Below are 16,438 nucleotides of genomic sequence, written 5' to 3' on the forward strand. Positions count from 1 at the left end.
ATTTTAGGGGGATCCACTGGGTACAGGGTTTTTATTCTCATGAATGGTGGGGATCCAGCAGTAGGGCTCCCACTGATATAATAGTTATCCCTTACTTTGTGGTTAGGGGATAACTTTACACAACCGGAATACTACTTTAGCTCAAATTTTTTTTAAAGGAGTTGTGCAGGCAGTATATATCCATGACCTATACCCAGGATAGGTCATCAATATCTGATTTGTGGGGTTCTGGCGCCCGCACCCCGTCGATCAGCATTTTGAAGGAGAGGCGGCGCAGAGTAATTACTTGAATAGAGCGAATACTTGTAATTACAATGCACTGCTGCTGCAAGGGAGACAACGTGTAGTATCATGAAGAGGAAGCAGAGTTTGCAGAGAGCACCGCCTCCTCTTCAAACAGCCGATCGCTGGTCGATACTGATATTGATGAGCTATCCTGAGAATAGGTCACCACTATATATTCTGCCTGCACAACCCCTTTAAGGACTCTATGGGGGACATTTATTAAGCATGTTGTGCCAGAATTATGGAGTAAAAGGAGCCAAAAAGAATTATGTTTTAATTTGCACTAAATATATCAACTGTTTTCTCCGCAATTTTCACCATAAAGAATGCATCACGCCAGAAATGAGTTATAAATTAGTTATAAATGTCAAAGTGGGTGGGCTATCAAATTGGTGCATATTCCGCCTTATTTATCATCCTCTTATCAGCAGAAATGGCTCAACTTGTTGCGGACAATTAAGGCAGCTTATGCGGTGGTGTTTTGTGTAAAAAGTCCCAGTTATGGCATAAAGATGTGACTTTTTGTCAAAAAATCGCATTTATAAAAAGAAAAAACCACTCGTTGTGGGAACAAGTGATAGGTAATAATAAGGCAAGATGATATATATGAGCTAAACAGCAGGGTTTTGTCAGTATATTGTCATTCAATAAAAACAAAACAATGACAAAAACTGAAACAAAAATGGCAATTTACCACTGGAAATGTTGCAAATATGCTTCAAAAATCATGTGTAGTCGGTACAGAGATGGCACATTTCAGTTTAACCTCCTCCCGTCCGCCTATAGGATATAAACTTCTGATAAGTGGATCTCTATTTCTGAACGCACGTTTTAAAACGTCCATTCAGAAACTCCGGCTGCACGCTAATCGTGCAGCTGCTGATCGGGTTGCCCGCTGTCAGTTACAGAAGGGCAACCCTTAGAGAAGGCAGGGACAGTTCCCAGGTGTCCCTGCCTTCTAGATCGCTGTATACACAGCGCTCACCGAGCGCTGTGCATACAGAGCAGGAAGCGTTATGCGCTTCCTGTTACGGCCCGGCGGTCATGACCGCCAGGACCGGAGAGTGCAAGGGCTGTGTGAGGTCTTTCACAGACCTCGATCAGCCCTGCTCTGAGGCTGTACAGCGCAGAATTATGCTGTACAGCCTCTCTGGGGGGGGGGGGGGTGTATTTCTCCTGTAACTGGGGCTACTATGTCAGCCCCAGTTACAGGAGAAATCAACAGTGAAAAAAAAAAGAATTGGGGACGAAAAGTGTAAAAAAAAAATAAAAAAAAAATAAAGGGTTGAAAAAATAAAAAAGTTTCACATGTAAAAAAAAAAGTCCCCAAGTAAGGAATAAAAAACAAAATGTTAAAAATAGAAAAAATAAAATAAAATAGACATATACCGTCACCTCATCCTGCAAAAAATGAGCCCTTACATAAGAAAATCTCTCAAAAAATAAAAAAACTATAGCTCTCAGAACATGGACACAAAAATGCTATTATTGTGTTAAAGTGAAACAAATAAAAAAAAATATACATATTTGGTATTGCCGAGTCCGTAAAAACCAGCTCTATAAATATATCACATGAGCTAACCCCTCAGGTGAACACCGTAACAAAAAAAAAAAAAAAAACTGTCAAAACAAGCAATTTTTGTCACCTTGCATCACAAAAGGTGCAACCCCAAGTGATCAAAAACGCGTATGTCCCACAAAATGGTACCAATAAAACCGTCACCTCATCCCGCAAAAAATGAGCCCCTACATAATAAAGTCTCTCAAAACTATAAACATAAAAAAACTATAGCTCTCAGAACATGGACACATTAAAACATAATTTTTTTGTTTCAAAAATGCTATTATTGTGTAAAACTTTAATAAATGAGAAAAAGTATACATATTAGGTATTGCCACGTCCATAACAATCTGCTCTATAAAAATGTCACTTGACTGAACCCCTCAGGTGAACGCTGTAAAAATAAATAAATAGAAACTGTGCTAAAACAACCAATTTTTTGGTCACCTTGCTCCATAAAGTGTTATAATGAATGATCAAAAAATCATATGTACCCAAAAATAGTACTAATAAAACTGGCACCTTATTCCCTAGTTTCCAAAATGGGGTCACTTCTTGGGAGTTTTTACTGTAAGGGTGCATCAGGGGGCTTCAAATGGGACATGGCATCTAAAAACCATGTGGAGTTCCTTTTCTTCTGCGCCCTGCCGTGTGCCCATACAGCAGTTTACGACCACATGTGGGGTGTTTCTGTAAACTGCAGAATCTGGGTAATAAATATTGAGTTTTGTTTGGCTGTTAACCATCGATGTGTTAAAGAAAAAATTGGATTAAAATGGAAAATCTGCCAAAAAAGTGATATTTTTAAATTTGATCTCCATTTTCCTTTTAATTCTTGTGGAACGCCTAAAGGGTTAAAAAAGTTTGTAAAATCGGTTTTGAATACCTTGAGGGGTGTAGTTTCTACAATGGGGTCATTTATGGGGGTATCCACTATGTAGGCCCCACAAAGTGACTTCAGACCTGAACTGGTCCTTAAAAAGTGGGTTTTGGCAATTTTCGTAAAAATTGGAAGAATTGCTTCTAAACTTCTAAGCCTTCTAACGTCCTAAAAAAATAAAATGACATTTCCAAAATGATGCCAACATAAAGTAGACATATGGGGAATGTTAAGTAATAAATATTTTATGAGGTATCACTTTCTGTTTTAAAAGCAGAGAAATAGAAATTTAGAAAATTGCGAATTTTTCCAATTTTTGGGTAAATTTGGGATTTTTTCATAACTAAAGGTGAAATATTTTGACTCAAATTTATGATTATCATGAAGTACAATGTGTCACGAGAAAACAATCTCTGAATGACTTGGATAAATAAAGGCGTTCCAAAGTTATTACCACATAAATTGAGATATGTCAGTTTTGCAAAATTAGGCCTGGTCAGGAAGGGGGAAAATGGCCCAGATGGCAAGTGGTTAAAAAAGTCAAATTTTAGTGCTATGGCATATAGTGTTAAAATTTCACAAATCGAGAAAAATAGGTGGAGAATCAAGTTGATATTTAGAAGAGTCACATTTTACAAGCAGCGTGCGCCTTTTGATATATAAGGTGAAACAAATCACCACTTTTGATTTGTAACGTTAGTGATTTTTGGCGCAAATGACGACATTATAGATAAATCTCCCCCTATGACTCTTATGAAATCAATAGAACGGCATCCCGTCTGTTTTGTACTGTTTGTACTTTTTTTTCTATTTTTTTCATTAGTTAAATTTGAAAAACTGCAGCCTCTATTTTATATACTGAAAGTCAACTGTTCCAATATTACACAATGCAAACAGTTAATATTCATCTGGATTCCAGACCCTCATTTTTTAATAATAACTCGCTTAATGAGATCTGTAGTTATAAAATCTTATTTAAAATCCACTTCTCAGAGAGCAAATCATTTTTCATTTTATTGCAGCATTGAAAGTTCCCTCTCCTTCGGCCTGTGATGCTTACTTTTAAGGATGCTATGTTTCTAAAACTCTTTGAGAGCCTAATACAAAAAGGTTGACCAGAGGGTATTACTATTGATTTTGTGACATTGCCAGGCATGAGGAATTAAAAATAATATACGCTTTGTACAACCTGCAGCATTGTCGCTTTTATGTATATATAAAATTGACCAGAATTGATTGTTGTAGCATTGAAATTAATATAACTCCGTTATGACAAGTACCAGGTAATTTAATTTCACCCTGAAGGATTTAAAGGAAATGTAGTGTGCTATATATCCAGATTGCTGGGATGTTCTCCTGGATATCAAGGTGCTTGTAGGGCAAATATTGAATCTTTCATTTCACTTAATTAACCTTAAAATGAAATAATGACAGTAACCAGGACTGTGTCAGTTTTAGATCTACAAACTAAGGCTAAGTTCACACGAACGTGTGTAATCTGTGGCCGTATTGCGGCCCGGCAAATCGCGGGCCGCAATACACGGCCACAGTTCCGTGTGAATTCCGCATCACGGATGCGGACCCATTCACTTCAATGGGTCCGCTAATCCGGAATCGCGGAACGGCCGCACGGGACGGGACCCCTCGGAAGCACTACGGAGTGCCTCCGTGGGGTTACGTCCCGTACTTCCGTTACTCTAAAAGATAGAACAAGTCCTATCTTTTAGCGGAACGGCCGGATCGCGGACCCATTAAAGTGAATGGGTCCGCGATCCGATGCGGCTGACCTACGGCCGGCAATTTGCGGGCCGCTTCACAGGCACGGGTCACACACGTTCGTGTGAACCCGGCCTAAGAACAAGAAACCAAGACTACTGTAAACTCCCCTGTGGGCAATGCATATTTCAGAGAAATAGTAAAGATTATATTGGTTGTCCAAGCCATGAAATATTGCTATTAACTAGAGATGAGTGAATCGAAGTTAACGAAGTGGAATTCGATCCGAATTTCAGAAAAAATTCGATTTGCACCGAATCTAAATTTCTTCACTCTTCGTAGAAACGAATCGCATTTTTTCGTAAAATGGCTGCTGCTTGTGTGAGGACATGGAGCAAGGAACTCTGGGAAGGTGGGATCACCCATAATGCCATTTATGCAGCCAATCAGCAGCCAGCCAGCCCTGTAATGTCACAGCCCTATAAATAGCCTCAGCCATCTTAGATTCTACCATTTTCCAGTGTACTTAGTGCAGGGAGAGACATCTGCAGGCGCTAGGGACAGTGGTAGAAAAGACTTCACTGTGTTAAAAAAAAACAATTTACAAGTGCAGGGAAAGACTATACAAGGTGTAGGGAAAGGATAGGGAGGAATCATTCCACAGCATTTATGTTGAACAGGGTTCAGTAGGGGAGGTTACAGCCTGGGTAATAGGAACAATCATATTAAACCTTGCTGCACTGGCTGGGGATCCAAATTGCCATTATACAGCTCTGTAATTCCAGCAAACCGTTCTTGTTATTTGGGTACAAATTCTGTTTGATACAGCCATTAACAGGGTTTATTACAAGGAAATATTTCTACATCTTAATTGCCCTTGTGCGGTGCAGTTATATGTTCTAAAGCATTTTTTGGCTTGTATTAGTGGGAAAAAGGGTCTTATTAGCCGTTGTGTGGCAAAGTCAGAAAATTACAGCCCTTTTTGGCATCTATTAGTGGCAAAAAATTATATATTATTTCCCGTTCAGCGGTGCAGTTATATGTTCTAGAGCCCTTTTTGGCGTGTATTAGTGGGAAAAAAATATATATTTGCCGTTCAGCGGTGCAGTTAATTGTTCTAAAGCACTTTCTGGCATGTTTTAGTGGCAAAAAATATACATTATTTGCCGTTCAGCGGTGCAGTTATATGGTCTAAAGTCCTTTTTGGCGTGTATTAGTGGCAAAAAAATATATATTATTTGCCGTTCAGTGGTGCAGTTATGTTTTAAGGCCTTTTGTGGCATGTATAAGTTGAAAAAAATAATGGCCTTTTTGCCGTTCAGCGGTGTAGTTATATGTTCTAAAGCTCTTTTTGACGTATATTAGTGGCACAAAAAAAAGTATTTGCCGTTTAGTGGTGAAGTGAGAAAATTACAGCCCTTTTTGGCGTGTATTAGTGGGAAAAAAATATATATTTGCCGTTCAGCGGTGCAGTTAATTGTTCTAAAGCACTTTCTGGCATGTTTTAGTGGCAAAAAATATACATTATTTGCCGTTCAGCGGTGCAGTTATATGGTCTAAAGTCCTTTTTGGCGTGTATTAGTGGCAAAAAAATATATATTATTTGCCGTTCAGTGGTGCAGTTATGTTTTAAGGCCTTTTGTGGCATGTATAAGTTGAAAAAAATAATGGCCTTTTTGCCGTTCAGCGGTGTAGTTATATGTTCTAAAGCTCTTTTTGACGTATATTAGTTGCACAAAAAGTGAGAAAATTACAGCCCTTTTTGGCGTGTATTAGTGGCAAAAAAAATATATATTATTTGCCATTCAGTGGTACAGTTTTATGTTCTAAAGCCCTTTTTGGCATATATTAGTGGCACAAAAAAAATGTATTTGCTGTTGTGTGGTGAAGTGAGAAAATTACAGCCCTTTTTGGCGTGTATTAGTGGGAAAAAATATATGTATGCCGTTCAGGGGTGCAGTTAATTGTTCTAAAGCACTATCTAGCATGTATTAGTGGCAAAAACATATATATTTTTTGCCGTTCAGCGGCGCAGTTATATGCGCTAAAGCCCTTTTATATATGCCGTTCAGTGGTGCAGTTATATGTTTTAAGGCCTTTCGTGGCATGTATAAGTTGAAAAAAATAAGGGCCTATTTGTCGTTCAGCTGTGTAGTTATATATTCTAAAGCCCTATGTGGCGTGTATTAGTGGCAAAAAAATATATAATATTTGCCGTTCAGCAGCGCAGTTACAGTGAGGTCCATAAATATTGGGACATCAACACAATTCTAACATTTTTGGCTCTATACACCACCACAATGGATTTGAAATGAAACAAACAAGAGGTGCTTTAACTGCAGACTGTCAGCTTTAATTTGAGGGTATTTACATCCAAATCAGGAGAACGGTGTAGGAATTACAACAGTTTGCATATGTGCCTCCCACCTTTTAAGGGTCCAAAAGTAATGGGACATAATAATAATCATAAATCAAACTTTTACTTTTTAATTCTTGGTTGCAAATACTTTGCAGTCAATTACAGCCTGAAGTCTGGAACGCATAGACATCACCAGACGCTGGGTTTCATCCCTGGTGATGCTCTGCCAGGCCTCTACTGCAACTGTCTTTAGTTCCTGCTTGTTCTTGGGGCATTTTCCCTTCAGTTTTGTCTTCAGCAAGTGAAATGCATGCTCAATCGGATTCAGGTCAGGTGATTGACTTGGCCATTGCATAACATTCCACTTCTTTCCCTTAAAAAACTCTTTGGTTGCTTTTGCAGTATGCTTTGGGTCATTGTCAATCTGCACTGTGAAGCGCCATCCAATGAGTTCTGAAGCATTTGGCTGAATATGAGCAGATAATATTGCCCGAAACACTTCAGAATTCATCCTGCTGCTTTTTTCAGCAGTCACATCATCAATAAATACAAGAGAACCAGTTCCATAGACAGCCATACATGCCCACGCCATGACACTACCACCACCATACTTCACTGATGAGGTGGTATGCTTATGATCATGAGCAGTTCCTTTCCTTCATCATACTCTTCTCTTCCCATCACTCTGGTACAAGTTGATCTTGGTCTCATCTGTCCATAGGATGTTGTTCCAGAACTCTGAAGGCTTTTTCAGATGTTGTTTGGCAAACTCTAATCTGGCCTTCCTGTTTTTGAGGCTCACCAATGGTTTACATCTTGTGGTGAACCCTCTGTATTCACTCTGGTGAAGTCTTCTCTTGATTGTTGACTTTGACACACATACACCTACTTCCTGGAGAGTGTTCTTGATCTGGCCAACTGTTGTGAAGGGTGCTTTTTTCACCAGGGAAATAATTCTTCGGTCATCCACCACAGTTGTTTTACGTGGTCTTCCGGGTCTTTTGGTGTTGCTGAGCTCACCGATGCATTCCTTCTTTTTAAGAATGTTCCAAACAGTTGTTTTGGCCACGCCTAATGTTTTTGCTATCTCTCTGCTGGGTTTGTTTTGTTTTTTCAGCCTAATGATGGCTTGCTTCACTGATAGTGACAGCTCTTTGGATTTCATCTTGAGAGTTGACAGCAACAGATTGCAAATGCAAATAGCACACTTGAAATGAACTCTGGACCTTTTATCTGCTCATTGTAATTGGGATAATGAGGGAATAACACACATCTGGCCATGGAACAGCTGAGAAGCCAATTGTCCCATTACTTTTGGTCCCTTAACAAGTGGGAGGCACATATGCAAACTGTTGTAATTCCTACACCGTTCACCTGATTTGGATGTAAATACCCTCAAATTGAGGCTGACAGTCTGCAGTTAAAGTACATCTTGTTCGTTTCATTTCAAATCCATTGTGGTGGTGTATAGAGCCAAAAATGTTAGAATTGTGTTGATGTCCCAATATTTATGGACCTGACTGTATATGTTCTAAATCCCTTTTTGGTGTATATTAGTGACACCAAATTTTTTTTTTTGCCGTTGTGTGGTAAAGTGACATAAATTACAGCCCTTTTTGGCGTGTATTAGTGGGAAAAATATATTTATTTGCCGTTCAGCGGTGCAGTTAATTGTTCTAAAGCACTATCTGGCATGTATTAGTTGCAAAAAAATAAATACTTTTTGCCGTTCAGCGGTGCAGTTATATGGTCTAAAGCACTTTTTGGCGTGTATTAGTGGCAAAAAATATATATTATTTGCCATTCAGCGGTGCAGTTATATGTTCTAAAGCCCTTTTTGGCATGTATTAGTGGCAAAAAAATACATATTATTTGCCGTTCAGTGGTGCAGTTATATGTTTTAAGGCCTTTTGTGGCATGTATAAGTTGATAAAAATAAGGGCCTATTTGTCGTTCAGCGGTGTAGTTATATATTCTAAAGCCTTATGCGGCGTGTATTAGTGTCCAAAAAATATATAATATTTGCCGTTCAGTTGAAAAAAATACGGGCCTATTTGCCGTTCAGTGGTGCAGTTATATATTCTAAAGCCCTATGTGGTGTGTATTAGTGGCAAAAAAATATATAATATTTGCCGTTTAGCGGCACAGTAAGGCTACTTTCACACTAGCTATATCCACTCCAATGGACAATGCTACACATCATGACAATACATCACGTATGGATACCAACCCTCCCAGTAGTAATGCCACCCACATCCCACCTCCCCCTCAGAAGAAACCAGATCAAAAATATAGGAGGTTTCAAAAACCTTGGGTGTCATACTCCAATCAGAACAGATCCAATCATAATAAAATGTCACGGTCCCTAGACAATAGACCTAATAATCACTATAGACTACAGACTCACCATACACCCCAATACAATGGTACATGCCCTAAAATCAACCCGATCTCTTACTCCAAACAACACACACCTCATAACGTCTGTCACACCCCCATAAACATATCTGCACCTACCATTGTTAGATCAGATAACACAGGTACTCAGGAATCCCCAATCTCTGTCTTCCAGACCCCGCTACTCACTCCAAGTGGAATACATGTCCCTCTCATTACCAATACCACACTCACCCTCACTTCCCCATCCTCTATTTTTTCCACAGAAATACTCAACATCTGTGGTCCACTTAATCTTCCTCCTACCGAGTTTTCTATCCATCCTGACCAACACTCATCAGTCACATCTAATTCTCCCACTCCTTCAGTTTGCTCTGATCTGGAGACTGACTCTCTTCTTACCATCCATGAGAGTACCCCCCCATCAACCACTTCACATGTGGACATATCTGCCAGCACAATATCCACCACATCCACTCTCATTAACTTGAATCAACCAAATAATTCACCCACGATTGCATCCCTATCAGCTGGCCCTTCCATATCTATGGTATCCTTCTTAGATCTTCCTCCCCAGATCCATCCCACTACTATTCAATCCATTCCAAAAAGTCCAAAAACCACCAATATAGCTCATTTTTTTCGCCCACTAGGCCACAAATCCGTGAAAAGAAAAAAACTAGGAGAGGCTGTAGATCAGGCCAGCGCAAAAAGAAAAATTCCTACCCCTCGCAGCTAACATTGATTTCCCAACCGGATCCATCACCCCTTTCCCATGGCATCTTCAATCTGTCTAGCCACATACTGACACCCAATGAGATTGCGGTACTTTCAAAAGGACTCTCATTTTGTCCCACCAGCAAAATCAAAGAATTCGATCTCTTTCTCGACCTTAATCGATATATTAAGAAACTTACTCTAAAAAGGCACTTTAAGATAAAAGAAAATCGCAATATTGGATCCAATGTAGAGCCCAACACTATATCCCCTGACACGGAACAGTCTGTAGCCCCACCTCCACTACCTTCTGGTCTTAAACCACCGTCAACTTTTTATCCCATTCACCACAAGGGAAACTTCCTTGACACATTTTATTCTGTGGTCTCGAATGACTTTAGGGATATTAACCTGAAACCAGCAATAAGACAAAACATGAAACCATCAGAGAAACTAGCCCTGAAAAAATTACAACTTGACACCGATCTAGTTATTAGAAATGCCGATAAGGGGGGGGGGGGGTTGTCATCCAAAACCGGACAGACTATGTGAAAGAAGCCCTCAATATTCTTTCAAATGATAAATATTACTTACAGCTTGAGTGTGACCCCTCTGATACTTATCTAGGAGAGTTCCAGACTTTGATCAAGTCTGGGGACCTCTGTCTAGATAAGAAAGAAAGGGAATATATCATGGTTAAAGAGTCCACACCAGCGACCTTTTACCACCTTCCCAAAATCCATAAGGACATCCAAAATCCACCAGGACGTCCCATAATATCGGGTGTCTCTTCCCTCACACGGAATCTGTCACACTACATTGACATTCATCTGCAAAAATACGTACTCTCTCTAAAATCCCACCTGAGAGACTCTGCATCACTCATTTCCGTACTCAAAGACATTGAGTGGTCAGATGATTACCATTGGGTGACTTTGGATGTATCAGCACTATATTCGAACATTTCCCACGACTTAGGGATGAAATGCACCTCCAGCTTTCTTGATAATGATCCAGATATGCCCGTTGCGCAAAAAACATTCATTATGAGAGGTATTGAGTTTATACTCACACACAATGTTTTCACATTCCAAAATGACATCTATAAACAGATACGCGGAACCGCAATGGGGACGCGTTTCGCGCCCAGTTTTGCGAATTTGTTTATGGGGGCGTTTGAGGAAACATTTATATATCAATCTAGCTTCTGGGCCAATAAGAACATTGTCTTCTTCCGCAGATATATAGATGATCTGATCCTCATTTGGAATGGGGACCAAACATCTATAGACAATTTCGTCTCATATATCAATACCAATGATTGGGGTATTACGTTTACAGGTACGTCTGACAGCAAAAAGACCGAGTTTCTTGATCTAGAAATTTTTATTCAGAACAACAGAATAAACACACGCACTTTTTTTAAAAAGGTAGATAGCAACAGCTATCTAGATTTTAGAAGTACACATTACAGAAAATGGAAAACAAACATCCCTTTCAGTCAATTTAAACGACTCAGACGAAACTGTACCCGTGAGGAAGATTTTCACCAACAGTGCGACATTTTGAGCTCCAGATTCACTCAAAAAGGGTATCCCTCTAACATCATCTCTGGCGCAAGAAAAAAGGCCACAGAACTCACCCAAGATGAATGTCTGATCCCAGTGTCTAAAAAGAAGAAAGAGACTAGTATTGGAAAATATGGATGCAATTTCATCACTACCTTTAATCAAAATCATCTATCGATAAAAGCGGTTTTAGAAAAACATTGGCATATCTTAAAAAGGGATCCCATCTTGAATCAAGTTATTCCAGAAATCCCTAGACTTACATATAAAAGAGCACGTACCCTCAAAAATATCCTGGCACCTAGCAAACTTAATTCTGCTATACATCACATTGTGAGTAATGATACTGCCGCTGCCTTAGGTAGCTCCAAGTGCGGACACACTAAATGCCTATGCTGCTCTAATATATGCCAAACATCTGTTTTTTACAGCCGTGTGAGTGGGGAATCTTTCCCTATTATGTCCGCACTCAACTGCGAATCCAGTCATGTCATTTATCTTTTAGAATGCCCATGCAACCTACAATATGTGGGGCGCACGATCCAGACACTGCGTAATAGAGTAAATACCCATAGATCTAAGATCAAGAAAAAATTTTGGAAACACAGCGTATCTAGGCATGCTGCGGAACACCATGAGGGTAGTTCAGCCGGATTTACGGTAACCCCAATCGAAAAAATCCCGTGTCATCTACACAAGGATATCCAACATATTAGACGTAGAGAAATGTATTGGATTTTTAAATTGAATAGTCTGCATCCATACGGTCTTAATGAGGCTTTTGAGATCAATTTATAAGAAAGATCAGATCGGCATACGTATCCATCTATCGGTATATATATGTGTATATGTATATACATAGATATAGATATATATATATATATATATATATATATACATTCATTTAAAATTTTATTCATCATTTTTTATTTATTGTTATTTATCAATACCATGAAAATTTATTGTTGTGATTTCTATCCTTCGGATTCTTATCCTTGTGATTATTGGTATTTTTAAACGTATATCAACAACCATTTATTATGGGGTGACATTTACTCACCCAACCCCCCACTGCCTAACAAAGTGGAGGGGTTTGCATGTCGAACCCCTTTTATATTTATATTTTATACTTTCATGTATTTATATATTCATATATATTATATACAATTTATATCCTTACGTATACACCATAACTTACGGAAAATATCGTGCCTACCAGCGCTTTTTAGCAACAATGTGTACTTTTTGCGTCATTTATTATATCATATATATACTATACGGTTTTTATCCCCCTATTAAGATCTCTGCATTATATATTCTTTTATCTTATAGTGACATCGGCTCCTGTCTTATATATATATATATGTATAATTTCCTTTTTTTATTAGTAATTCATTTTTATTTTTATTCATATTGGCTTCTATAGCCATATCTATGTTCATTTACACCTTTCCTAACCGTGGGAGAAATATATATATAGACCTCCAATATAACAAGCCCTGTGTGTTTGACCTCGGTCGCGGCCCCGCGCCCCACTGTGACAGCCACCTGGTGTACTGTTAGTGGGAGCGCACATTCTCCGCAGACCGGCGTCCCCGTAGTCATGGACACTGGCCATGTGATCGTGAGGCTTGCGGTCACATGACCGGGTGCCCGTGCAAGAAGACTTACCTAATAAGAGCGCAGGCGCCGGGTACTATACATAGAAGTTACTCTGCGCCGATCACGTGACCGCATCAGTGCGGTCATGCGACTCATGTCCTCCGTCCTTACCTGTTACAATCTCATGAAGGAATCGCCGAGTATATGCAATTTATCCCCTTATATTATCTCCATATACCTACTGTAAGTACATACTGTGACCATACTTATAATTTGAACAGTTATATTTATATTTGTGATACATTGCCTGCAGCTAGCCCCTCCCATCTGGGGGCAGCTCTCAGGTAACCCGTTTTTTGGCGGTTTTTTTTGTGCCTTTATATACCTGTACTGATATTATTCATTGTGATTACTATTAACCTGATGAAGGGGACATTTTGAGCCCCGAAACGCGTTGTTCTACTTTTTATTATACATTAAAAAAAGATTCACCCAAAAGAGACGTTTTGGATCCTATGTGTTTTGCGCCTGACCAGAAAACCTTCCTCTCTACAAGCATCCTTTGGGGGATTGGGCCTCCGATCCCAAAGACACCTCTTCTGCGGCTGCATCCACGGATCCGAAAAAATCTCTTTTATTTTACATACCCACAATAGAGTTGTGTCTATTCAAGCACAACCTAAAAAGGTGAGCACCTTTTACTTGTTTTACAATTAAGTTTGTATTGAACATACTACCCTATTGTGCGCCCCCCATACCCCTTCTTTTGTCTCCATGTTTCCCTCCTGACCGAGGGGGACTCTAGACTCGCCTGTGGTTTACTAGACTACTTTCACACTAGCGTCGGGGTTCCGAATGTGAGCTCCGTTTGAAGAGTCTCACAAGCGGCCCCCTTACGCATCCGTCCAGCTACCATTGCATTCTGAGTGGATGCGGATCCACTCAGAATGCATCAGTCTGGCAGCGTTCAGCCTCCGCTCAGCAAGCGGACACCTGAACGCTGCTTGCAACGTTCGGGTGTCCGCCTGGCCGTGCGGAACCAAACGGATCCGTCCAGACTTACAATGTAAGTCAATGGGGACGGATCCGTTTGAATTTGACACTATATGGCTCAATTTTCAAACGGATCCGTCCCCCATTGACTTTCAATGTAAAGTCTGGACGGATCTGAAGCTACTTTCACACTTAGAATTTTTTCTACAATATAATGCAGACGGATCCGTTCTGAACGGATCCCAAGTCTGCATTATATGAGCGGATCCGCTCTGAATGCAAGTGTGAAAGTAACCTTATGTTCTAAAGCCCTTTTTGGGGTGTATTAGTGGCAAAAAAAATAAATATTATTTGCCGTTCAGTGGTGCAGTTATATGTAGAGTTGAGCGGACACCTGGATGTTCGGGTTCGATGGGTTCGGCCGAACTTCGGAAAAAAGTTAGAGTTCGGGACCCGAACTTGACCCGAACTTGACCCCGAACCCCATTAAAGTCAATGGGGACCCGAACTTTTGAGCACTAAAATAGCTGTAAAAATGTCATGGAAAGGGCTAGAGGGCGGCTGCAAATAACGTCAAAATGTGGTTAAGAGCATGGCAAGTGCTCTGCAAACAAATGTGGATAGGGAAATGACTTAAAATAACATACAATACGTAAAAATAAAAAAATAATAATCTTGATCTAGGAGGACCAGGTCCATATGGAGTAGGAGGTTGAGGAGGCAGTGGATGTGGCGGTGTAGGTGGAAGTGGCGGTGAAGTAGGAGGAGGTAGCCTACACTGCTGTTTGGTTTAAAATTTATTTATATTTTTTTAAATTGGGGTACACCCCAAAACATTGGGAAATATAACCCTCCAGTCGTGCTAAACACACGTTCAGATAATACACTGGCTGCAGGCCAGCACCTCCAAGGTGTAAAGGGCAAGCTCAGGCCATGTGCCTAATTTGGAGAACCAGAAGTTGCAGGGGCTGACCCCTGTCAGTCAGTTTGTGTAGGCGTGTGCACACTTACTGCCCCACCATGTTGCACGTCCCCATGATGTTCACCATACAATTTGATATTTGCTCTATCAACTTTCGATGTTCTTTTATGCGCCTACCATGGTGATCACGGGTGGTGGGGAATCAGGGTTCCAGGCCAGAGTGGGAGCATGAGAAAGAGAGACCACATCCAAGGGAGGATTCATTTTTTCAAATTTAAAATTAGAGTTGAAATATGGGAGAAGTTATTAAAGCATAAAACTGACAACTTTTCAAAGTTTAAGCATTGAATGAAAGGATGTGGTGCGCATTAATTACTGAATAATTTATTAAATTGTATTCCCTGTCACCAATGAATAGCATGTGTTTATTCACGTCTAAAATTATATAATGTCAACCCAAGAATGTAACAGGAAAATTATTGAAATTTATTAAGCTGTCAACTAGGTATAGGAGTGGTACATCACACCCAAAAATTTGTGAATTTCACCAGAATATATAACTGACAATTTTTTTTTTTTTGTTTAACCTGTCTACTAGGTATAGCAGTGGTACTATAGAGAAAAAAAAGGGGGTCAGTCAGCACATCCCAAAGCGCAGGGGCACGTTGCTATGGCTGAGAACAAGACTGTTAAACAAAACAAGCAATGCAACAGCTTACTGCAAACCAAATAAAGTACAAAATTGCATCATAATTGCAAATGCTGAACTAATAAGTTAGAGATACTTGGCAAATCGTTTTGTACAAAATTATTTGAGCCCGTCTGCCGCACGTCAAGGCAATCTCTAGTTAGACGGGTTCCTAATACTAAATATACCTGTTATGTGCCATAGCGGCTATCATATAATTCAGAAAGTGCAGGTTCCACTTACATGCTGGATCCGCCTGAATTTCTGTCATTTTCGGTGCCAAAATGGCCTCCATTATATCCAGGGAAAGCAGTTACCAGCATGCACGCCGGGCCCACTCCACACCACCCCTGGCGCCACATGGTCACCAAGGACTGCAATGAGAGTCCACACAATATCTCTCTCCTGGTGCCAGATGGCTTCAGTGAGTGAGGGGGTGCGGGCCAAGCTATATACTAACACTAATTAAAATCAACCTGTGGGACAGACGAGCTGGTCAGGAGTGCACGACTGGGGAGGCAGCCACAGCTCCAGCACGAACTGCAGAGAAAAAAAAGGGGGTCAGTCAGCACATCCCAAAGCGCAGGGGCACGTTGCTATGGCTGAGAACAAGACTGTTAAACATTCAGCATTTGCAATTATGATGCAATTTTGTACTTTATTTGGTTTGCAGTGAGCTGTTGCATTGCTTGTTTTGTTTGACAGTCTTGTTCTCAGCCATAGCAACGTGCCCCTGCGCTTTGGGATATG

This window comes from Bufo bufo, chromosome 3 (genome assembly GCF_905171765.1).
Source record: "Bufo bufo chromosome 3, aBufBuf1.1, whole genome shotgun sequence".
NCBI lineage: Eukaryota > Metazoa > Chordata > Amphibia > Anura > Bufonidae > Bufo > Bufo bufo.